This window comes from Sorex araneus, chromosome 5, assembly GCF_027595985.1.
Source record: "Sorex araneus isolate mSorAra2 chromosome 5, mSorAra2.pri, whole genome shotgun sequence".
Classification (NCBI taxonomy): domain Eukaryota; kingdom Metazoa; phylum Chordata; class Mammalia; order Eulipotyphla; family Soricidae; genus Sorex; species Sorex araneus.
In genome coordinates, this window is record NC_073306.1 from 193,857,120 (window position 1) to 193,865,405 (window position 8,286).

Below are 8,286 nucleotides of genomic sequence, written 5' to 3' on the forward strand. Positions count from 1 at the left end.
TGAAACTATCAGTTACAAGGTAGGGGGTCGGGGGGCGGGATGGGAGGTGTACTGTGTGGGGTTTTTTTTTTTTTTGGTGGTGGTATATGGGCACTGGTGAAGGGATGGTTGTTTCAGCATTGTATAACTGAGACCTAAGCCCGAAAGCTTTGTAATCTTCCACATGGTGATTTAATATAATAAAATAAAATTAAAAAAAATCTGATGTCACTGCTTCCCCAAGCAATCTACAAGCCCTGGTTTTAGTAGATTTTGGTGAATGAAGCTCAATTATTGACTCTTGGGCAACTTCTGACAAAGCACTCTTCACATTATGTCACAGAAATAACTCTATTCCAGAGCTTTGTTCTTGCTATCCCTGGACTCTGCTCTCAGTGTTCACCCATGCCCAACTCTTAACCCAATAATCTTTCTCCCTGAAACAACACAAAAAATAAACAGTCTGAATTCTGCATTCTGAGCAGAGAAACCCAGAGAAGCAGCAGGCTAACAGTAGCTGCTTCAGGGTAAAATAAGCCCAAAAGATAGAAGGCAAAGATATTGCTTCAGCCAAGGGAGTGCCTTTATGCCTCTTCTGGGTGGAGACAAAAAAGACTCAATTAAAATTTTCTAGTTAGAGAAAACAGGATTATCCCTTCCCTTTGCATATGACTTCTATGCAAACAGTTTATCTTCAGTTGATTGCTTGAACTTTTAGCAGGAGTCTCTCAGAAGGCCCCACTCTGGGACATGAATTCTTGAATGCTTTACTGGCAATCTATTGCCTGCGGATCAGCCTGGCTCAAGCAAACACAGCATTTGTTGGATACAGGCCCTCTTTGGAGGACCAGGGCAAATGAAAATTCTTCAGAAATAGAATCAAATTAACCCAAGTTAGTGGGAGGACAGCATATTAATAGTCAAGCTGTGACTATCTGGTACAGCATGTTCAGACATTTTTTAAAGGTCAATCAACTTGTGATGGCAAATGCTCCGTAGCAGCCCAATCTCTGAGGGAAATCTACACATTGTCACCAGACACATTCACTCAAGAGTGAACGGGTGAAGGGATGGCTGTTTGAGCATTTTATAACTGAGACTTACACCTGAAACTTTTGTAACTTTCCACAAGGTGATTCAATAAAAAAAAAAAATTAAAAAAAAAGTGCACGAAACTAGACTTAGTTGCCACTACTCACTTACATTACAGCAGAAATTGAAGAAGTGGGGGATTTCCCCTGCATTCAGAACAGTGATGAAGCTCAGCAAAGACTTGAAGGATGCAAGAGACTACTGTTCTCCCTTATTTAAAGACCAAATTGACAATTTGGTTCAAGATTTTCACTGTATTGAGAAAAACAACAGATGAGTCCTTCAAAAAGGAAAGAGAAAAAAATGGTAAGAGATAAAAAAATAATTAAAAGAGAATGTAGCCAGCCCGTGTCCTCTGCGCCCCGGCTCCTCCCCGGGCCCCCTAACTGCGGCCCGCCCTCGCAGGAAGACACTCGGGGCGTGTCCTGTATGTTAGTGGGCGTGGTCTAAAAGTGGGCGTGGCCTCCTCTCAGAGCGGCCAACGCTAACGCGGCCGCAGTTATTCTTTGTTACCTTAGCTCAATCAGTACTTGTATGTTTTTGAAAATTCACTTTTGCAATCTCTGACACACAAAATAGCCATTAGCTTAGTCTGACACTATAAAAGCTCTCAGTTAATAAGGGAAGTTTAGCACGATCAGAAAAACCTCTTTCCACAAGAAGGAAAAAGGAACAAATAACTGCAGAGCTCCAACTCTATACTTCCGTAACAATATGAAGAAGCAGCGAAAATCCCCTCCACCAAGAGAGGGAGAAGAAAAAATTCCAGAAACATCAATGGGGGCTACTCACATCTATGACCTCTCAGATAAACAATTTAGAGAGGAGATCTGGAGGAGAGTCGACCTACTCCAAGCAACCATGGAACAGACATCCAATAAACTAAGGGAGGAGATGAATGAAGCGCTGGAACGGTCTACCAAGAAAATTCAGGAAGAAATGAGAGCAGAAATGAGAGCAGAAATTTCAAATCTTCGAACGGAAATCTCACAAATAAAGGAATCGGTAGATGAAATAAAAATCTCACTAGATGCCCTCAACAGTAGAATGACTACAGCTGAAGAAAGAATCAGCGACCTCGAAGATGAGCTGCAGAAAACTTATAGACAACAACAAATCATGGCCAAAGACCTCAAAATGGCTATAGAGCGAATCAGAGCCCTGGGGGATGACTTCAAAAGAAACAACATAAGAATCATTGGAGTACCAGAACCACAGGGAAGTAACCCCAATGAAAAAAACACAGTCAAAGACATCATTGCTAAGAAATTCCCAGAGCTGGAGAAGGCAGGCATCCAGATACAAGGAGTCCGAAGAGTACCAGCAAAAAGAGACCCGAATAAAAAGACTCCAAGGCATATCATAGTCAGAATGACGGATGCTATGGATAGAGACACAATTCTGCAAGCAGCAAGGTCAAAGAAGGAAATTACATACAAAGGAGCACCCCTCAGATTTACAGCAGACCTTTCAGAGGAAACCCTCCGAGCCCGAAGACAATGGTGGGACATAGTGAAAAGACTCAACAAATGAATGCCTCACCAAGAATACTTTATCCGGCTAAACTCTCACTCAAACTCGAAGGAACCATACACTACTTCTCAGATAAACAACAGCTCAGGTCCTTCATAGACTCAAAACCAAACTTGAAAGAAGGTCTAAAGGGGCTACTGTAAGACAAGGTGGAGCCACATAAAAACAACAAACACCACAGAAATATGACACAAAATCCTATCACAATAATCTCTCTCAACGTCAACGGCCTAAATGCACCCATCAAGAGACACAGAGTGGCAAAATGGATCCAGAAATTAAACCCATCATTCTGGTGCCTGCAAGAAACACACCTGAACAAACAGAGTAAACATAGACTCAAAGTCAAAGGATGGAAAACAATCCTGCAAGCAAAGAACCCCCGTAAAAAAGCTGGAGTGGCCATCCTAATATCCAACAACATAGATTTCAGGTTGAAAAAGATTAAAAGGGACAGAGAAGGTCAATTTCTGTTTATCAAGGGATATGTTCAACAGGAAGAAATCACACTCTTAAACATATATGCACCTAATGAGCGACCAGCTAAATATTTAAAACAACTCCTAGCAGACTTCAAAGAGGACATCACTAACAGCACAATAGTAGTCGGAGACTTCAATATGGCCTTATCGCCTCTAGATAGATCGACAAGAACAAAACTCAACAAGGAAACACTGACTCTGAAAGAAGAAATTGAAGAGAGAGGCCTAATAGACCTATACAGGGCCTTACACCCCCAAAAGAAAGAATACACATTCTTTTCCAGTGCACACGGAACATTTTCTAAAATAGACCATGTACTGGGCCCCAGAACATACCTCAATAGAATCGGAAAAATAGAAATTGTATCAACCATCTTTTCAGACCACGATGCGCTGAAGATAGAAGCTAACCACTCACTGACACGGAGAATCAAGTCAAACACTTGGAAATTAAACAATTCAATGTTGAACAATGAGTGGGTCAGGAAGGAAATCAAGGAATAAATCAAAAAATACTTAGAAACAAATGAGAATGAAGACACGAGCTGCCAAAACCTATGGGACGCAGCTAAAGCCGTGTTAAGGGGAAAATTTATAGCTCTCCAAGCATTCCTCAGGAAGGAAGAAAGGGCCCACATAGACAGCTTGACTTCACGACTCAAGACCTTAGAAAAGGACCAGAAAAGGGAACCCAAACCAGATCGAAGGAAAGAAATAATAAAAATTAGAGCAGAAATTAATGACATGGAAACCAAAAGACAATCCGAAAGATCAATGAAAAAAAGAGCTGGTTCTTCGAGAAAATAAACAAGATTGATAAACCGCTAGCAAGACTCACAAAGAAAGAAAGAGAAAGAACCCTAATAAATCGAATCAGAAATGAAAAGGGGGACATCATAACAGAAACCAGTGAGATTCAAAAGATCATTAGAGACTACTTCGAAAGTCTATATGCCACAAAGCAGGAGAACCTAAAAGAAATGGATGGATTCCTCGATTCTTACAATCTCCCAAGACTGAACAAAGAAGACTTGGAATACCTGAATAGACCCATCAATGTTAAGGAAATTGAAGCTGTGATCAAAAACCTCCCCAAAAACAAAAGCCCAGGCCCAGATGGCTTCACTGGCGAATTCTTCCAAACATTTAAAGAAGACCTGCTGCCTGTTTTCCTCAAACTTTTCCAGGAAATTGAAAAAACAGGAAATCTCCCAAACAGTTTCTATGAAGCACACATCTCCCTAATACCAAAAGCAAACAAAGACACCACTAAGAAAGAAAATTACAGACCAATATCCCTGATGAACACCGATGCGAAGATCCTCAACAAAATACTGGCAAATAGGATCCAACAACTCATCAAAAAGATCATACATCACGACCAAGTGGGATTCATCCCAGGGATGCAAGGATGGTTTAACATTCGGAAATCAATCAACATAATCCAGCATATCAACAAAAGTAAAGATAAAAACCATATGATCATATCAATAGATGCAGAGAAAGCATTTGACAAGATCCAACATCCTTTCATGATGAAAACCCTCGCCAAAATGGGGTTTGGAGGAACTTTCCTCAAGATAGTCGAAGCCATCTATCACAAGCCTACGGCAAGCATTATCCTCAACGGGGAAAAACTAAGGGCCTTTCCTCTGAGATCAGGCACAAGACAAGGATGCCCACTCTCACCACTCCTCTTCAATATAGTACTGGAAGTACTTGCGATAGCTATTAGACAAGAAAAAGAGATTAAGGGCATCCAGATAGGAAAGGAAGAAATCAAACTCTCACTATTTGCAGACGACATGATACTATATCTAGAGAAGCCTAAAACCTCTACTAAGAAACTCTTAGAAACAATAGACTTATACAGTAAAGTTGCAGGCTACAAAATCAATACCCAAAAATCCATGGCCTTCATATATGCAAACAATGAGGCAGAGGAAAGGGACATGAAAAAAGCAATCCCATTCACAATCGTGCCCCAGAAAATCAAGTACCTCGGAATCAGCTTAACCAAGGAAGTAAAAGACCTTTACAAAGAAAACTACATAACGCTACTCCATGAAATCAAAGAGGACATGAGGAAATGGAAACATATACCCTGCTCGTGGATAGGGAGAATCAATGTTGTCAAAATGGCAATACTCCCTAAAGCATTATACAGATTCAATGCGATCCCTATAAATATACCCATGACACTCTTCAAAGAAATGGATCAAGCAATCCTAAAATTCATATGGAATAACAAACGTCCAAGGATAGCTAAAACAATTCTTGGGAAAAAGATGATGGGAGGCATCACCATCCCCAACCTCAAACTTTACTACAAAGCAGTAACAATTAAAACAGCATGGTACTGGAACAAAGGCAGAGCCGTAGACCAATGGAACAGGGTGGAATATCCCTACACACAACCCCAAATGTATGACCATCTAATCTTTGATAAGGGAGCAAGAGATGTGAAGTGGAGCAAGGAAAGCCTCTTTAACAAATGGTGCTGGCACAACTGGACAACCACATGCAAAAAAATGGGTTTAGACCTTGACCTGACACCATGCACAAAAGTCAGATCAAAATGGATTAAAGACCTCAACATTAGACCACAAACCATAAGGTACATTGAAGACAAGGTCGGCGAAACCCTCCACGATATTGAAGATAAAGGTATCTTCAAAGGTGGCACGGAACTAAGCAATCTAGTAAAAACAGAGATCAACAAATGGGACTACATTAAACTAAAAAGCTTCTGCACCACAAGAGATACATTGACCAGAATCCAAAGACTATCCACAGAATGGGAAAGGATATTTACACAATACCCATCAGATAAGGGGTTGATATCAATGGTATATAAAGCACTGGTTGAACTCTACAAGAAGAAAACATCCAACCCCATCAAAAAATGGGGCGAAGAAATGAACAGAAACTTTACCAAGGAAGAAATACGAATGGCCAAAAGGCACATGAAAAAGTGCTCTGCATCACTAATCATCAGAGAGATGCAGATCAAAACAACCATGAGATACCACCTCACACCACAGAGACTAGCACACATCCAAAAGAACAAAAGCAACCGCTGTTGGAGAGGATGTGGGGAGAAAGGGACCCTTCTTCACTGCTGGTGGGAATGCCGACTGGTTCAGCCCTTCTGGAAAACAATTTGGACGATTCTCAAAAAATTAGATATTGAATTCCCATTTGACCCAGCAATACCACTGCTGGGAATATATCCCAGAGAGGCAAAAATGTACAATCGAAACAACATCTGCACATGTATGTTCATCGCAGCACTGTTTACAATAGCCAGAATCTGGAAAAAACCCGAATGCCCCAGAACGGATGACTGGTTGAGGAAACTTTGGTACATCTATACAATGGAATACTATGCAGCTGTTAGAAAAAAGGAGGTCAAGAATTTTGTAGTTAAGTGGATGGGCATGAAAAGTTTCATGCTGAGTGAAATGAGTCAGAAAGAGACAGACAGACATAGAAAGATTGCACTCATCTATGGTATATAGAATAACAGAGTGGGAGACTATCACCCAAGAACTGTAGAAATAAGTACCAGGAGGTTGACTCCATGGCTTCGAGGCTGGCCTCACGTTCCGGGGAAAGGTCAACTCAGAGAAGCGATCACCAACTACATTGTAGTCTAAGGCCATGTGGGGGAAGGGAGTTGCGGGCTGAATGAGGGCTAGAGACTGAGCACAGCGGCCACTCAACACCTTTATTGCAAACCACAACAGCTAATTAGAGAGAGAGAACAGAAGGGAATGCCCTGCCACAGTGGCAGGGTGGGGTGGGGGGGAGATGGGATTGGGGAGGGTGGGAGGGACGCCGGGTTTACGGGTGGTGGAGAATGGGCACTGGTGAAGGGATGGGTTCCCGAACTTTGTATGAGGGAAGTATAAGCACAAAAGTGTATAAATCTGTAACTGTACCCTCACGGTGATTCTCTAATTAAAAATAAATGAATTAAAAAAAAAAAAAGAGAATGTATATGAAAATCCTTGATCTTAAATGGAATTGAGGTGCTAATCAAAGTATCTAAATAATTGGACAACCTTCACCCCCAAATAAGTTACTTCATCAAAAAAAATTGGGAAATTGACCAGAAAATGTAATTTGTCCAAAGAAAACATGCAGATGCTCTCATAACAAATAGAAGAAAGTTAAAAAAATTCAAACATTTATTATTATGGAAATGAAAATAAGAACTGCAATGACATCCAACAAAAAATGACTTATAACACGAAGACTTAAGCAGTGTTGGTGAGGATAAAAGGAAAAATACATACCAGAATATGGTTGGTGGTTATAAAAATTAACTTAACCTCTGTGGAAAACAGTTTGGTGTTTCCTGAAGAAAATAGCAATTACATTTTAGCCCATCAATACTACTATTTCCTTAATTCCTGCACTAACATATGCCTCAGAGACCTGGGCCCTACACAAACTGGATGAGAACACTATTTGGTCTCCCAAAGAGCAATGGAAAGAGCTATGCTTGGAGTATCACGTTTCACTCAAGTGAGAGAAGGAATCCGGAGTTCCAACCTCTGTTGACAACCCAGAATCAGGGACACTGTCTCTTTAGCCAAGGCATTGAAAATTTGATAGGCCGGACAAATAATGCGTTTTAGAGATGACTGCTGGACTAGAGCTGTTACTGACTGGATTCCGAGGGACATCAAAAGACTGCGTGGCTGCCCACCAACGAGATGGTCAGACTTCTTCGTCAAAACCCTGAATGAACTATTTGAGGCTCTTCATGTTCCTGGAGCGAGAAGATACAATTGGGCTACTCTAGTACGAGACAGGGATGGATGGAGATGTTACTGGCCCCCACTCCAAAAATCGAAGATCAACTAGATGACAAGTGATGACAAGTGACAAGTGATTTCCTTAATAGAGTACCACTTTTATACTGGAGTTGTATGGAAAAGACCTGTGACAAACCTTATAACTAAACATCATTTTGGCTCAATGCTATTTTATACATTAAAAAAAAATAGAATCAATGCATTTCAATATTTAAGCATATATTTTATTTTCACTTATTGTCTGCTGTTTCTTTTTTCTTAAAATTACATTTTTCTGACCTCAAATAGAGGGAAATAGTTTGAAAGCAAATTTTATTTTCAACATTATCACATTATTTTTCTCAGTTCTCATGGCAAGCACAGAAGCAGTAAAT